Genomic DNA, 17,203 nt, shown 5'->3' on the forward strand with positions numbered 1-17,203 from the left:
ATGCATAGAGAGCTCTTCTCCATCTATGCAGCACCAAGACTTACTTACACACAACATAAGGAGAGAAGCCAAGAAAATAGACACCATGGTGCACAAAAACTTTCTCAACAAACAAGCAACCCAATGAGCACAAAATATGAGAAGCTGCCAAGATATGCTTACCAATTTTACATGCGTTTAGAGCAAAAGTGTGACGACGACACCCCAATTGCAACAATTTGTTGATCAAACCATGAGATAGATCATTGAACTTGATATCCTTGCTCTCATATAGAATCTACAATCCTTATTTATGGATGATTATGGTAAGAGAAATGTTTGCAAGAGAATGGTAGCAATAGCATATTGATGCTCTCTCTATGGTGCCGCTTATGATAGCGAGCTTAGGAAATGGATAGGGAGACAAGAGGAGAGAGAGATTAGGGCTTCCCTAACCTTAGAGGATCTTACTTGCAGCAATGGAGTAGGTGTGTGTATTTTTGTGCTTGCCAAAGGGGCTTTTTATAGCTGTACAAGACCTTGGGTTAGGTTAAACTTGACTAGGGTAGGTAATTAACCATAGTTAGGTTCCCTTTTGACCACTCCTTCAATTATGAAAATAAGGGACTTATTTTTTCATTAAAAATATCCTTTTAAGTCGTGGAGGCTCCATAAGGGTTGATAATGTATGTGGGCCCCACCATGATGTCCCTCCAGTGGCTCCTGCAGAGTGTCCCCATCCTGTTTGTTGTGTCTCTGGAAGCATCTTGAGCCGACCCCTCCACATGCAAGTGGTTTTTAACTCCCCATTGGTATTTTAGAATGTTGGAGAAGTCAAGAAAACTTTTCACCTTTGTGGTTTACCTGATTGTAACTTTGACCTGCAGTAACAGTGTCCGCAGCACCTTGTTTTCACCATAACTCTCAGCCTGTAACTCAAAATTGGGTGTTGTAAAAGAAAAATTTGACCTTCTCAAAGTGTTTAAGCTGATTTTGGAGTGTTCCTCAAGTATACCCACGAGCTAAAGCATTTAAGATGCATCCAAAACACCTTTTGAACCAAGTCTCTTTGTAGGGGGCCCTTTAGCATGCATCCAAGGTGTAGCATGCTTTTTTCAAAAGAGAATCCATCTTAAACAAATGAGGTAGGCTCCAATAAAGTTTGATTTATTGGGGATATACACTATATTTAAGATTTGTTGACCAACACAAGTAAATGATCCAAGAGTTGGGTCACATAGTGGTGGGGAAGGGAAGGCCTACAAGGTTAACCTTACCCTTGAGAGAAGATGGGTAAGATAAGTGCCCATAAATTATTTATTTACAAATTATGGGATGTAGATAGCTATTTAAATTAGTAAAGGTAATTAGTTAAAAAAATATGCAGTAAAAAAACTAGGAGAGTAGAATTAAGTTTACTATTTACATTTAGCATGAAGAGAGAAATATGATGTAAATGCATAAAGATCTAAGAAGGGTAAGGTGTTTGTATGGAAAAAGGCTATTACGAAAAGAGAGAATGAACACTAGGTTAAAACTTTGATTAAAAAATATATACATTTGAGTAGAAATGTAGTTCAAATGCAAGGTTACCATTTAACGCTACTCATATTAGCCCTCCCCCTTCATCTAGGATCATTCATGCTCCTAGATGAAACAAAAGAGTTTTTTCCTTTTTCTTTTCTTTCTTTTTTTTTCTTTTTTTTTTCTTTTTTTTCTTATTTTTCTAAAAAAGGAGGAGTGATATACACTCTTTTACTCCATTAGACCTGCTTTTCATTACCTCAATCCCATAAATCGGAGATGGGAGGGTTGCATTGGGTATGTTGAGATTCCAAGGCTGGTTCTTCTTTGCACATCAAAGCTTTAAAAATAGGTGGAGCATTTACCAAGCCGAAGGGAGCCATGCCAATTTGGAGCTTAGACGATGTAGGTAGATGACTTCCTATCAACGGATTGATACGTTGAAAGTAGGGCTTTAATCTCCATCCATTGACTCTGGTCTTGTGGAGTTTTCCTGATAAATCTGCTAATCTGTAACTACCATTCCCAAACTTTGTTTTTATCATGAAAGGTCCCTCCCATCTTTGCAAAAACTTTTTGTCAAGTCGAGTATCAAGTCGGTTATCATAGCGAAGAACCAACATACCTTCCTTCAATCCTTTCCCCTTGAGCTTCTTGTTGATTTTGTCCCTTTGGCTTGTGGCTTGGGCAATGTAATAGTCGATGGACTCTTCTCTATCAAGCTCAAGTCATTGAAGATCTAAAATTCTTTCCTGCAAAGCTTCTTTTGGCCTCTTTGCTCCCCGTGAGAGAATGCGTAGGCTTGCAATCTCCACCTCAATAGGAAGGAGTGCCTCCTGTCCATATACCAAATGAAAAGGAGTGAATTGAGTGGATACCTTGAAAGATGTTCTGTATGCCCATACAGCTGCGGTCAAATGACGATCCCAGTCGTTTGGTCGATCTGCAACCTGCTTAGAAATGATCTTACATATCATTCCATTCACCTTTTCAACCAACCCATTGCACTGAGGGTAGTAAGGTGTAGAATACAAATGTTTGACTTTTAACTTTGTCAAAAGATTATCTAGGAGCTCTGCTCTAAACTCTGGACCACGATCTGACAAAATCTCTAATGGTGTGCCGAATCTACTGCATATGTGATCAAAGATAGATTTTGATACCTCCTCGGTTGTAATTCGTGTTGTACTTGCTGCCTCCGCCCATCGTGTCATATAATCTACTCCCACAATGATGAAGACCTTCCCGGTAGATGTGCGAGGTAAGGGACCTATTGCATTCACACCCCACTTCTCAAAAGGACCATACGAAATTATTGGAACTCGAGGTTCGTAAGTGAGTCGTCGATTTCTAGCAATCTGACAACCTTTGCATGACTTACACCAATGCTGGACATCACGGTGTAGACTTGGCCAAACAAACCCTTCTTGCAAAATCTTCTTGTTTGTAATATCATGAGAAAAATGACCCCCACAGACATCATCATGGCATGAAAAGAGGATTCTCTCTATTTCTTGAACAGAGGGCACCCTTCTTAGCACCAAATCTTTCCCTTTATGATACAGATCATCTCCTATGAGTTGGTAAGGAGTTGCCTATTTTACCAACCTATGCCTTTGCACTTTATCCAAGTGTTTAGGGCACTCACCAGTTTGGAGGAAAAATATGATGTCCTTCAATTCCTCTTGGCCTTGGTACTTTGGTTCGTAGAGCTTCACACCTCCCACCATGATCTGAAGTTTCTCATTGGCGAGATAATCTGCTTCCTTGTTGAGGGTTCTCACAACATGTTGTACCTGTGTAGCTTCAAAGTTCTTTATCAAAGCCTTCACCTGTCTAAGCCACTCCACTAGAGTAGGGTTCTTGCACTTCCATATCCCTTGGATTTGCCTAATAACTAGTAAGGAATCACCTCTAATTATAATTCTTTCGATGCCAAGTTTTCTGCATTCTTCAAGCCCCAACTTTAAGGTGACATACTCAGCCTCATTATTAGAATGAACATTTTCCAAGGTGATACCTTTCTTAACAAGAACTTCCCTTTGTGGACTTAGAATAAGAACCCCCCCTGCTGTCTGATCGTGTTGTCGTCGGTAAGCTCCATCAAAGCACAAAATGTGTGCATTGTCCATCTCCTCCTCATTATTTTGTGGTGTAGCTTTGTCTCCTGCCTTTGGTGACTCTTTCCTTTCTCTCACTTTGTATGTGAGAATGTCTGCAAGACCTGCCCTTGTGCTATCTTCCACAAGAAAAGTGTATTCGAACTCTTGAAGTTCTAGAACCCATTTGTCTATCCTAGATGAGAGGCTCATGTGTTGCACAACATATGTCAAGTTGTTTTCCATGGTGAGAATGACAAATGGTGCAGGTAAGAGATATGATCGGAACTTTCTTACCGCAAACATAATTGTGAATACCACCTTCTCCATATCGGTGTAGCCCTTCTCTGCAGCGGTCATGACTTTGCTTGCAAAGTATACTGGCCTCATGTAGCATGTTTTTGGGTCTTTTTGCATGAGAACTACACCGATGGCCTCCATTCCTACACTTGGCGTGATGTAATATGTATCCTTTGGATTTGGTGGCATTATTGTTGGAAGAGAGTTGAGAATACCCTTTACTTCAGTAAAGCATAATTCGTGTTCCTCTCTCCATTCAAATGTGGGTTTGTTTGCTAGCTTGTGCAAAGGAGCAATAGCTTCCGCTAGAAGGTGAATGAAACGAGACATGTACCTTACTTTGTGGTTGAAAGTCATGAGCTCCTTGGTTGTCGTTGGTGGTTGTAGTGACAAGAGAGCATTTACTTTTGATGGATCCACTTGAATTCCTTGCAAAGAAACCACATGACCTAGCAATACCACTTGTGACTCTGCAATGTGACACTTCTCAGGATTAAGTTGTCCCCCAAATTGATGAAGCCTCCTAAGCCCCTCCTCAACTTTTTGGCAATGAAGTCTTTGGCTACTATAGATACAAAAGTCATCCATAAAAACCCTGATTGACTTTCCAAAGAAGGGCTGAAAGACAAGAGTTGTAAACCTTATAAAGGTACTAGGAGCATTTGTGAGCCCAAATGGCATCACTCTATAAGCAAAACAACCCCAAGGTGTGATGAAAGTGGTTTTTAACTGATCTTCTTCTGCTATTCTGATTTGAAAATACCCTGAATACCCATCACACATTGTGTAACATTCATAGTCGGCTACTTCGTTTAAGATTTCATCTTGGAAAGGAAGAGGAAAATGATCCCTCTTTGTTGCAGCATTGAGCGGTTTGTAGTCAACACAGACCCTCCATTTTCCGTTCTTTTTAGGGGTTACTACAATTGGGGACACCCACTCAGAGTTAGACACAGGGTAAATCAAACCAGCTTTGAGGAGTCGGGTAACCTCTGTCAAAAGTGCCTCTTGTTGTATTTTTCCTAGGCGCCTTAGCTTTTGAGCCACAGGTTTAGTACCTGGTTTTAATTCTATGCCATGCTCTATAACATCCACACCTCTAATTTGTGAGTAATCAGTGATAAACAAATTGGGATACCTCTTGAGCATATCGATGTAGGACCGCTTCTCCTCAGGGGTAAGATCTTTTGCAAGCATCCTCTCAAAGTCTTCAAAGTGCTTGTGGTCACCTTTGTCATCCTTTGTTGGGTCAACCTCTATTGATGGAGTTTTTGATGTGTTGAAGATGATTCCCATTACCTCCAAAGATGATTCTTCTTCGCTATTGGATGTAGTGGTTGAACTTTCCTCGTCACTTGATCCAAAACTCTCTTCACTTTCTTCATCAGCCGTGGTCTCATAGTTGATGTCAAGCTGCTTTCCTTCATGCCACTCGTATACTACATGTTGCCCCTTTTTGAGAATCAATTGTCCTCGTCCCCATTTTTGATTTGCATTCACAGCAATGATCCAAGGCCTCCCTAGGATGATGGGATAGCCCTCCCCCTTGGCTGGCATAACATACATGTCCACACGTGCATCTATATTACATACAGAAACTTTTACATTCTCGATGATCCCTAGGCACTTCACACTTGCATTGTTGGCCAGCCTAGCTTGACAATTGGAGGATTTAGTGATTTCAAGCCCTAGTCTATTCATGGCTCTTTCCGTGATCACACACATTTGTGCTCCACCATCAACATACACATTGGATACCTTCCTACCCCTTACATAAGCATCTACAATAGGTTCCACATCTTGTTGTGGCTTTGAAGTCAATGCCTTTACTGTCACCTTTTCTTTCTTTCTTGAGAGTCTTGTGCTTACAAGTTTGGACCAGTGCTTTCTCACCTTGGGTGATAGATGTAGGAGTTGAGGCCAAGAAATATTGGGCTTTTGAGTTTGCAAATCTTCTAAGATGTTGTAGGGTTCCATATTCTTTCCTAATGGAAAATCGTTGATGCCGATCTCCCTTCGCCTTGACCTCTGCTTCTTGCCTCCTTCCTCCTTCTTTGACTTTTTCTTCCTCTCCTTCCTTGCAGGTTCTGACTCTTCATTCCTTGTGTCTTCATCCTTGTTGTGTGCTCTTGTGCGCTTTTCTGCTGGCATAACATCAAAATGTATAGGGCTCACCTCTATCTCCTCTTCCAGCTTTATGACGTTTACTCCTCTCTTCCTCCACTGGTGGGACGGAGGGATGTTTGCCACTGGAGGTGGTGGTGGTCGACGAAGAATTTGCGGGGCTTGAGCATGCTCTTGCTGCACCATGAGCGGAGGGGGTCTAGGAGGGTATATGTCCCCTGGAAGCCTTCGAGGGTGAGGGCAATTATACATGCCATGACCAACTTCGTTGCAATTCCAGCATCTCAACTCTTGTGCTTGACGTCGGTTATTGCGATTCCCTTCTCTTGGTTGTCGTTGTTGGGGTAGGCCCTGCACTAGATTCAAGGTGAGACTCTCTAGTTGTTGAGTTAATCTTTGCAAGATCTCTTGTTGTGATCCTTCCCCTATTTGTGAAGTTTGGGTAAGAGAGCCCCTAACTTGTGCTCCCATGCTTGGTGAAGAATCCCTCTCAATGACTTCTTTTAGGTCCCTTGTTCTATGTGCTTGAAAATTTAACTTCTTGAATTTGACCATGGCCACCTCACGTGCTTCCTCAAATGTTGATGGGAATTTTAACTCTACCTTGGTCTTCAAAATTGGATACAAGCCATCCATGAACCTATCTTTCTTTAGAAAGTTTGGTGCACCACCTTGGTTTTGTAAGGTAGCCTCCCATCTATCCCATAGGTTAAGAAAAAAGGCCTCATAAGATGGGTAGTCTTCAAGGAATACCTGTTTATGTTGAAGTAGACACTTCCAAAGACCCTCTGGAGTATCTCCTTGCCCAAATTTGGCAAGAAAAATTGCACGTAGCCTCTCCCAATTGGTTTTGTTTTGAGGTTGCAAGGCCTCGTACCATGCCTTAGACTCCCCTTTGAGAACGAGTGGAAAATCACGCAGCTTTACCTCTTCTTGATCTCTCCCAGAGATGAGGTGTGCCATCTCCAAATTATCCAGAAATTCTTGTGCATCCTCACCATTTTTAGAATGAAAGATAGGAAAAGTGCTTGACATTTTTACAATACAAGGAGGCTTGTGTACCACAAAGTTTTGACTACGATGAGTGATCACATCAAAATGAAAATATATACATCAAGTGTTAGTTCATAATTTATCATAGGCAAAATAAAAGGGTTGATTGAGGCATTAATTTCATTAAGGCGAGTGGGTCCAAAAATTCTCCTAATGGTTGCTTGAAATCTAAATTTTGTAGCAATTATGATGTACACAGATTGACGAGCTATGGGTGTAAAAGGAGAAGCAGCTCCAGTTTGGTTCATGTGACAATGTGTTCTCCTTTTTCTTTCTCTTGAAGAAAGTTTCCTTTGAGTGGATCGCTATCTAAGCGCCTTTTGTCCCTGCCTCAAAACAAAATAAAAACATGGACATCAAATGAATCATCATAATTAATGAATGGAAGAATGATGGGATTTGGAGATGCCAAGATTTCACCAAGTCTTTCTGCTCCAAACATAAAAACAATGCGTTGTTGGTAAAAAAAATTGCAATCTACACAAATGTTAATTCTGATGCGTTGTGAAAAATGAAAAGCATATGGTGCAACTCTATTGTTCATGAGGAGAATAGAAGGCAATTAGGAAAGTTCCTCAATGGGGACACCACTTTTATGAGAGCGAATTTTTTGAGATGGGGCTCAACTCAAGGCTCCCACCAGAAAACCACTCCGTGAGACCCTACACACGCATATTTCTTAGGGGCACCACCCTCTTTTATGGATAAAGAAGGAAACCAAAACAAACCATATACAACACACACACACACACACACACACACACACACACACACACACACACACACACAATCACACCTTCCTTATGTGCTTCACCACAAAATGCCCTTCAACCATTCAACACACACTCCTTAAGCAATCCCTTTGAACACTGCACAAACTCACATGCAAAGATTGACCTTCACCATATTAGTGCTCATATACTTCTAAGAAAAGCAAGCACAAAACCTCAAAACTCAAAACACCATAATGCACAAATACTTGACAACTCCTTTCCTTTCCCAAAAGAAGAGACTACTTACACACATAAGGCGGCATGCATAGAGAGCTCTTCTCCATCTATGCAGCCCCAAGACTTACTTACACACAACATAAGGAGAGAAGCCAAGCAAATAGACGCCATGGTGCACAAAAACTTTCTCAACAAACAAGCAACCCAATGAGCACAAAATATGAGAAGCTGCCAAGATATGCTTACCAATTTTACATGCGTTTAGAGCAAAAGTGTGACGACGACACCCCAATTGCAACAATTTGTTTATCAAACCATGAGATAGATCATTGAACTTGATATCGTTGCTCTCATATATAATCTACAATCCTTATTTAGGGATGAGTATGGTAAGAGAAATGTTTGCAAGAGAATGGTAGCAATAGCATATTGATGCTCTCTCTATGGTGCCGCTTATGATAGCGAGCTTAGGAAATGGATAGGGAGACAAGAGGAGAGAGAGATTAGGGCTTCCCTAACCTTAGAGGAGCTTATTTGCATCAATGGAGTAGGTGTGTGTATTTTTGTGCTTGCCAAAGGGACTTTTTATAGTTGTACAAGACCTTGGGTTAAGTTAAACTTGACTAGGGTAGGTAATTAACCATAGTTAGGTTCCCTTTTGACCACTCCTTCAATTATGAAAATAAGGGACTTATTTTTTCATTAAAAATATCCTTTTAAGTCGTGGAGGCTCCATAAGGGTTGATAATGTATGTGGGCCCCACCATGATGTCCCTCCAGTGGCTCCTGCAGAGTGTCCCCATCCTGTTTGTTGTGTCTCTGGAAGCATCTTGAGCCAACCCCTCCACATGCAAGTGGTTTTTAACTCCAAATTGGTATTTTAGAATGTTGGAGAAGTCAAGAAAACTTTTCACCTTTGTGGTTTACCTGATTGTAACTTTGACCTGCAGTAACAGTGTCCGCAGCACCTTGTTTTCACCATAACTTTCAGCCTGTAACTCAGAATTGGGTGCTGTAAAAGGCAAAGTTGACCTTCTCAAAGTGTTTAAGCTGATTTTGGAGTGTTCCTCAAGTATACCCACGAGCTAAAGCATTCAATATGCATCCAAAACACCTTTTGAACCAAGTCTCCTTGTAGGGGGCCCTTTAGCATGCATCCAAGGTGTAGCATGCTTTTTTCAAAAGAGAATCCACCTTAAACAAATGAGGTAGGCTCCAATAAAGTTTTATTTATTGGGGATATACATTATATTTAAGATTTGTTGACCAACACAAGTAAATGATCCAAGAGTTGGGTCACATAGTGGTGGGGAAGGGAAGGCCTACAAGGTTAACCCTACCCTTGAGAGAAGATGGGTAAGATAAGTGCCCATAAATTATTTATTTACAAATTATGGGATGTAGATAGCTATTTAAATTAGTAAATGTAATCAGCTAAAAGAATACGCAGTAAAAAAACTAGGAGAGTAGAATTAAGTTTACTATTTACATTTAGCATGAAGAGAGAAATATTATGTAAATGCATAAAGATCTAAGAAGGGTAAGGTGTTTGTATGGAAAAAGTCTATTATGGAAAGAGAGAATGAACACTAGGTTAAAACTTTGATAAAAAATATATACATTTGAGTAGAAATGTAGTTCAAATGCAAGGTTATCATTTAACGCTACTCAGGTAGTATGTTTTTTGAAGCTTGAGGATATGAAAAGAAGTGCGCGACAATATATATATTGTGTATAGAAATACATGAAAGAAAATGGTTTCATAGAGGATAGTTCATGTTTCTTTGAGCAAGTTCCTCATGTAGATACTATGCTTGAGCTTGAAGCTATAATGGATTCTAGCATGCAAGATGGAACCCACATTATGGAAGTATGCTCTACGAAAATGTATGATGTGATTGAGGCTTTTTAAAATAAAAAAGATTTCAATACTAATGAAGGACCGGAAGTGCGTGTGGAGACCAAGTACAAAACGGTGGCGAAGAAAGTGAGACCAGTGGCCTTACCTTTACCATCAGATTGCAGGAAAAAGCTAGAGCAAGCTTCTTTGCAGCCGAGTCTCAAGGATCCAAAAAGAACTGGACACAAGTTTACAATGGAATCCATAAAAGAGATAAAAGTTGGTTGTGAAGATTTTTTAACAGAAGAAGAGAAGAATAATTTTAAAGAAATGCTTTCAAGACATGGTAAGGCTTTTGCTTTCCAGCCACATGAGATAGGGTGTGTTGATCCTAATGTTGTTGCACCTATGGTGATCTTCACTATCCCTCATGTACCTTGGAATGTACGCCCAATTCTGGTTTCGAAAGCACATTTGCCAAAGTTAATAGAACTACTCAATGAAAAGATTAGCCTGGGTATCCTGGAGCCTTCTTGTGCGCCATATTCAAACAGGTGGTTCATTGTGCCTAAGAAGAATGGAGCTTTGCGGTTCATACAAGGTAGCAGATCCCCTTTATAGGTTGTTGAGAAAGAATCAGAAGTTTCAATGGAAAGAAGAGCACACAAAAGCCATGAGAAAGCTAAAGAAACTACTTCTTTCATCTCCAACCTTGAGAAAGGTAGACTATGCATGTGACAGATCTGTCATTGTGACAGTGGACACGAGTCCTACAGGGATAGAATGGGCAGTAGGGCAAGATGATGATGAAGGAAAAAGGTATGTGGTGAGATTTGGAGCCAAGATTCTGAGTTCTAACCAACGCGATTATGCACAAGTAAAAAGGGAACTATGCATTGAGGTGTGACAAGGAGTACTTGATAGGGGCATCAGTGGTTGTGGAAACTGATTTTTTGCCTCTTCATGGAATGATCACAAACTGTTCGACTCCTAATATTGCAATGCTGCGATGGATAGCCTACATAAAGTCCTTGAATCCTGAGTTCAAGCATATTGCAGGGAAAGACAATCCAATGGCAGATATGCTATCTAGGGCATGGTATGAAGATGAACAGGACATGATTATTGAGGGAGATGATGTAGGCACAAAGTTTTACACCATTGATCATGCAAAGAGTAGTCATGCATGTTTTGTGTCTTCACTTGAGTCCTTTTCAGAGGAGATATATGAAGATGAATGGATCTTGATAGGTCTCTACTTAAGTACTCTGCAGAAGCAGGATGATTGGACTGAGCAGGAATTTAAGAGGATAAGAAGAAAAGCATATGGATACTTCTTGAGGGATGGCTACTTATGGAAGCATCCTAAACAAAGATTTGGAACACCATTGCGGGTAGTATGCGATAAGGTTACTCAACAACAAATTATCAAGGAGTTCCATGAAAGTTTATGGGCAGGACATCGAGGTGTATGGGCAACATTTGCCAAGGTAAAAGAAAGGTACTGGTGGAAAGGAATGTATAAGGATGTGGCTCAGTTTGTGGAGTCTTGTGTGACATGCCAAATGTATTCAAATGTACGGCATCGTGATGCACTAAATCCTACTTATCCATTAGCCATGCATTACAAATGGGTTGTGGACTTGGTTACAATGCCTTTGGGACTTTGGAAAATGAGGTATTTGGTGCTTGCAAGAGAAGATTTGTTTAATCAAGTTGAAGGGCGTGCATTGAGGACAAAGAGTACACAAGCTATATGTAAATTTCTTCTTGAAGATGTGATCTGTCGCTATGGGTGTGTGGGAAAGATAACTGCAGATAGAGGAGAATTGGATGCTGATGAAGCAAGGGAATTCTTCTCTAGAATGGGCATCAAACTAGCTTTAACTTGTGCTTATAACCCAAAGGGAAATGGAAAAAGTGAAAGAGGGCATCCTCCAATAATCAAAGCTCTAGCTAAGGCTTGTGAAGGTAAGCTTGGAGAGTGGCCAAAGTTACTGCCATTTTCATTGTGGGCTGACCGTACAACACATAGTTCAGTCACTGGCTATATGCCTGTTGAATTGATGTATGGTCAAAAACCTGTGATGCCAATTGAAGATGTAGTTCTTACATGGAATGTATTGCCATGGGGAGATGGAATGAGTAGATAAGACCTTCTTGCATTGCAGATATGGCAATTAGAAAGAAGGCCTGAAGACATTGAGCTTGCAAAAGCTCGACTAAAGAATGCAAGCTTGAAAAACAAAGACAGATTTGACAAGATGCATAGGCTCAGACCGAAAGACATTGAAGAAGGTGATTGGGTGTTGGTGTACGATAGTAGCCTTGAAAACCAGCACTCTACAATAAGGAAGCTTTCAAAGAGATGGTTTGGTCCTTATGTTGTCAAACATGTGCATGGAAATGCAACTTACACCTTCCGTGAATTGGATGGGACGGAACTGAAAATTCTCATTGCAGGAAAAAGAATTAAATTATTCAAAAGAGAGGGAATGCTGATCCATTTGATGTACAACCAAGTGAACAGGATGATGAAGCCAACTATATGCAAACTGAGGATGAAAGTGAGAATATGGCGTTTGACCATGAGTTTTAATGCTCTACAAATGTTGTTGTGGCACATATCGGAGGATGTACAGGTTCAGAGGGGGTGGATGGCGTGCCGTGGCACGTACACAGTGTGAAATGAAAACATTAACCTCACTCTTGACATTTCTCAATGTATGCAAATAAAAGCAATCATGTACATATTGTGATATATGTTGAAGCGTCTACTGCGGTCATTATCATGTACATACCTATCCAGAGAGTCGATGTGGCGCATTTGCATGCTTTTCCACTTGATAATGCTTAATTTTGTTTTAAAATGTATACATTTCAAGTGTTTCATGGTGGGACACTCATCTCGCCTATAAAGATTGATGCGGGCAAAAATTGCCAAAAATAGCAGTTAACAAACGTCGTCGGAGAATTGCATGGAAAGTGACCCAAGATGGTATATTTATGTAAAATGATGATTATCTATGCTTATGCGAGTGATCCCACAAATTTAGGGATTTTTCTGACTCCGTTTGGGATTTTTCGCATCAAAAATGGCATTTTTCGGGTCAAAAATGGGCTGAAAATGACCTAGTTTTGGTCCAAAGTGGCTAAATGGCCCAAAATTTGACACATCAGCTGAAAATTCCGTGGGTAAGAGAGAGAGGGCTGCTTTTTACAAAAAAGAAAACCAGAAATTTTGCTCTACCGTGTAATTGCTTCCATGGTTGCTCAATCTATGTGTCGGACAGTCCCACCTCTTTGAAATCTTGTATTTGAGCTAGTGAGGGAGTGAATTAGGGTTTCCCCTTATCAAAATGGTGAGTGGGCTTCACTTTCAAAGCTCTTAAATCTCTGCAAATTCAGAAAATGGTCGCCATGAAGGTGGAAGCTTGTGTATTCCTTTCAGTTGTTTGATGTTACGACTATGTAATTTGGGGCGAGGCTACATGATACCATGAAAGAGGTTTGGGTTTTGATTGAGAATTGTGCTTGTATGAGCATCGAGGTTTCATGGCTGAAAGATTAGTGTTTTTCAATGGTCTTTTAAAGTGAAATTGAATGTGATTTGGTGATCCTTTCATCATAATCTCGACTACAAAAACAAGCAGACTCCAAGCACGATAGGAAAGAGGGTTTGTGACTTTGCTGTCACGAACGCTCTTAGATTTTTTTTCACCCTTAGAAATAGGGTTGGTGATTCTCCACAAATTCTTTTCACAAAGTGTTTGAGACTTTCATCACGAACTTTCACAGCCAGAGGTTTTGCACCTTCCCAGCTAGACCGCACACATTCCGACAGCGTGATTCTTACCAAATTTTGATAAGCTTCTAGCTTAGCTGCTTCCATGTCTGGAGAAGGATAGTTTTTCCATTTGTTTTCCATGTTTTGGCAGGATCTAAGTCCTGCTTGGTAGGCTTCCAAGGCGGCATTAATAGGCTCAAAAATTTTATCAACCAGAATGGATCCTCCACATTTCATGGTTGTTTCCTTGATTTCACTTCCAGTTTCTTTCAACTTTTCCTAGAATAGCTTTTTTGCTTTCTCCTCAATTTCAACCCGTTGTTTTTGTTTTCTCATCTCATATCTTTTGCTTCTACTGATTTTGATCCTTTGAGAGGAAACTTTCATATTTTCCGAATCATCAGAGGAGTTGTGTTTCTTTTTCTTGGCATGGGCTCTAGTGATTACCTTGATTGGAACAATCGGTTCACTCTCTGATGAGCTACTAGGTATCACTTGGACTACGTTTACTACTGTTTTACCCTTGTTTAAAAGATTTTTAGGATAATCTTCCAGAAAGTGTCCACCCTTTTTGCAACATTGTATGCAATAGTCTTCAACTGGCTTGAGGTTTTTGTCAGGCTCTGGACATTCATTTTTCCAGTGATCATCAGCACCACAGTTGTGACAGTTTCCCATTCTCGGCTTAATCATGGGTCTTACCATGGGAGGTCTGACACCTTTATTAGCTAGATAATACATTGGTGCAAGCTCTGGTAGAGAATAAGTCACAGTTTCTTCCATTGGTGGTGGATGTGAATTATACCAATCTCCTTCTACCATTACTGTAGATGGATTAGGCTCCACATAGGGTGTAGCAAGAACTAATGCTTGTTCATCTATGATTCCTTCAGAGTGCATGTTCTTTATAGGCACTACATTATGTCCTGGGTACGGAGGTTGTTGTCCCAACACAGGTTGAGGTCTTTCCATACCCATTGGTGGTCTTTGAGCTTGGGCCATATTAGGTTGATATCTCTACATGGGTTGTCCTTCTGGCCTCATGGGCACGTACTTAACATTCCCATCATTCTTCGGTCTGAAGTAGCACTTGTGGTTCTCATGGTTGGTCCATTTACCCTCAATTGCACACAATTTTTGTGGCCTAATTGGTTGTCCCTTTTGAGGTATCCCTTGTCGTGGTCCCCTCATAGGTGCTTTTTGCATGTTGTTCATCATGCCGTTCATCCTTTTGAGCATAGATTCTATGGCTGAAAGTGGTGCTGCAGAAGCAGCCATTCCCACTTGTGTTGGTTTAGTGGATGTTGTTTTCTCGCTTTGGTTATCCTTAGGGACATCTTCTTCGTTAAAAATACCACAGTTGTCTCCTAAGTCAATAGCATTTGACACACACTCTTCTAGGGTTGTATGCTTTTTACTACAGAGTATAGCATGAAGTTCTTTTTTTAGCAGTCCCTCTAGAGACAATGATACGAGTCGTTCTTCTGCAGGTATTTGTAGCCATAGGTATCTGGCAATGTATTGTGTCATTCGAGTTTCACAGTCTCTAACTGACTCACCATGTTTCTGTTTAAAGCTGTAGATTTGAGCTACCGTATTATGTTTGATCCTCGTTTTGAAACAAGCAGGAGAGGAAAGTTAGGAGTGTGCTGGGTTTGTTCCCCCTTTCCATCAGTGGTGCCCCCACTGAGGACCTGTTGATTGCTCCTCGGTAAAGTCCTACAGCTTGAAGATGATTAAAGATTGCGGTCTGCCGGTTTTCACTGGCGAGGAAGATGCAGAAGATTGGATATGCGATCTAGAGTTGTATATGATTTCACTACAGATGCTGACCAACAAAGCAAAGCTTAGAGGTTTGTCACAGTTGATGCAAGGCAAAGCAAAGGCCTGGCTCAACAATTTGGGGGTTTCCAATAGCCAATCATGGTCGAGAGTTCGAGCCTGTTTTGTCCGAGATTTCAAGACGGAAGTATGAAAGATTCAATTGGATGGAAGATTGGACCAAGAGGTATGCACGAAGTCAATTCTTGATAATGAAGTCTCCTATGATGAAGCTTTAACAAGCTCCGCTAGTAGCGGATATGAATGTGATGATGGAGATTCTTGGAGTGATTCAAGATCCAGTTTTGTGGAGGATTTTGCAGCTTATGACGAAGCTTGGAAAGCCATGCTGACGTCACCTACCATGCAGAAGTGCAAGACATTGAAGACCTAGTGGACGAAAGCGGTCTGCTATCTACATCAAGTTCCAGTGAAGGTGAAGTAGAGGTATGCCAAGATGCTTTATCTATGCAGGGGGTGGGGCAACCTTGCCTTGATCAGCACGCATAGGTGCACTATAGGGTTCGAGAGCAAGTGTGTGGCCATGGAGAGACAGCTCCAACAATTGACTCTATGGAGACAGGTATTGGTGCAAGCCAAGTTACTTGTGAAGAGGAGGGTACTGCCAACCTTGCAGGTGATTGAAGTGTGGGATCAAATTTTCTCTTGCTTGTCCAATGATGTGGTGATCGAGCAGGTGATTGAAGAGCAAGTCGCAGTCAATTGTGGGGTTAAAGAGGCACTTCCAAAGCTAGTGCTTCGGCACTTCAGTTAGGCCTATGATAAACAGGAGGAATCTATATGCTTCTCTATGTTGCAATCGGAGGCCAAAAAGAAGGTATTCAAGGTCTGTGCTATGCTTTTGATGGGCAACTAATTGTGCATAGATTGAAAAGGCTTTTGGAGGCAAATCATGCTATGGAGCCCTCTCTAGCAGGGAGCAGCATTTTGGTGTATGATGCAGGCATTTTGCAATGTACACAAGTTCATTTTGTGTGCGGGAAAAGCTTCTGGATACAAATTGAAGGTATATGCCATGCCAAGCTGCTCCAAAAGTTTATTCTTGGGCTTGCAGGTGCAAAGAGAGGGTTGAAGTCATATGTTTTCCAAGTGGATGGCTACAATCGGTGCCATATTTTTTATCCAGGAGGAGTGGCAATCATGCTTGGGAAGGCTCACGGCTTTCCATTTGACCCGGGTGGATGCTACAGCCAGTGAATCTCTCTCTATCTATCTACTGCTTATAAAAATACTATCTATCAGTTTTTCTCTACTACAGTTAACTTATCTAAATATGCTATGGTTGAGCATGAATGCTCAACGAGGGGGTGGGCAATGATGGTACACCCAGAATGTTTCGGCTCATGGAATTGTTAACAGCAAGCATATAGCAGTTTGCAGGTTGATAGGAGAGCGATGGTGCATCTGCTAGGTGCAGCTTGAAACAAGTGCGACTATGATGTGTGTGCCAAACGGAGCACTTTGCAAGCCAATCATGGCTTTGAAGTCTTGCTAGAGAAACCGGTGCCGAGGTGGTTTTCATGCTCACGTGATCAGGAAAGTTTATGATAATGGCTTGGGGTGCATCTCCTATCAATGCTTTTTGCAGCTCTCTATGCCCAATACCACTTGGATTTTTATAGCAATGTATTTGAAGCTATTGGTGGGGAAGTATGCCAAATGGCAGCGGTTTGATGATCATTTTGGATGGCGGTGATATTATGGT

General features: G+C 41.0%; 1 pseudogene; it reads left to right on the forward strand.

The window, feature by feature from the left end:
• The first annotated feature begins 15,466 nt into the window (after positions 1 to 15,466).
• On the forward strand, positions 15,467 to 16,695 carry LOC147435921 (uncharacterized; annotated as a pseudogene).
• Positions 16,696 to 17,203: the final 508 nt, after the last annotated feature.

The sequence above is a fragment of the Adiantum capillus-veneris genome, chromosome 18, assembly GCF_014529385.1.
Source record: "Adiantum capillus-veneris isolate H3 chromosome 18, ASM1452938v2, whole genome shotgun sequence".
In the NCBI taxonomy this organism is placed as follows: domain Eukaryota; kingdom Viridiplantae; phylum Streptophyta; class Polypodiopsida; order Polypodiales; family Pteridaceae; genus Adiantum; species Adiantum capillus-veneris.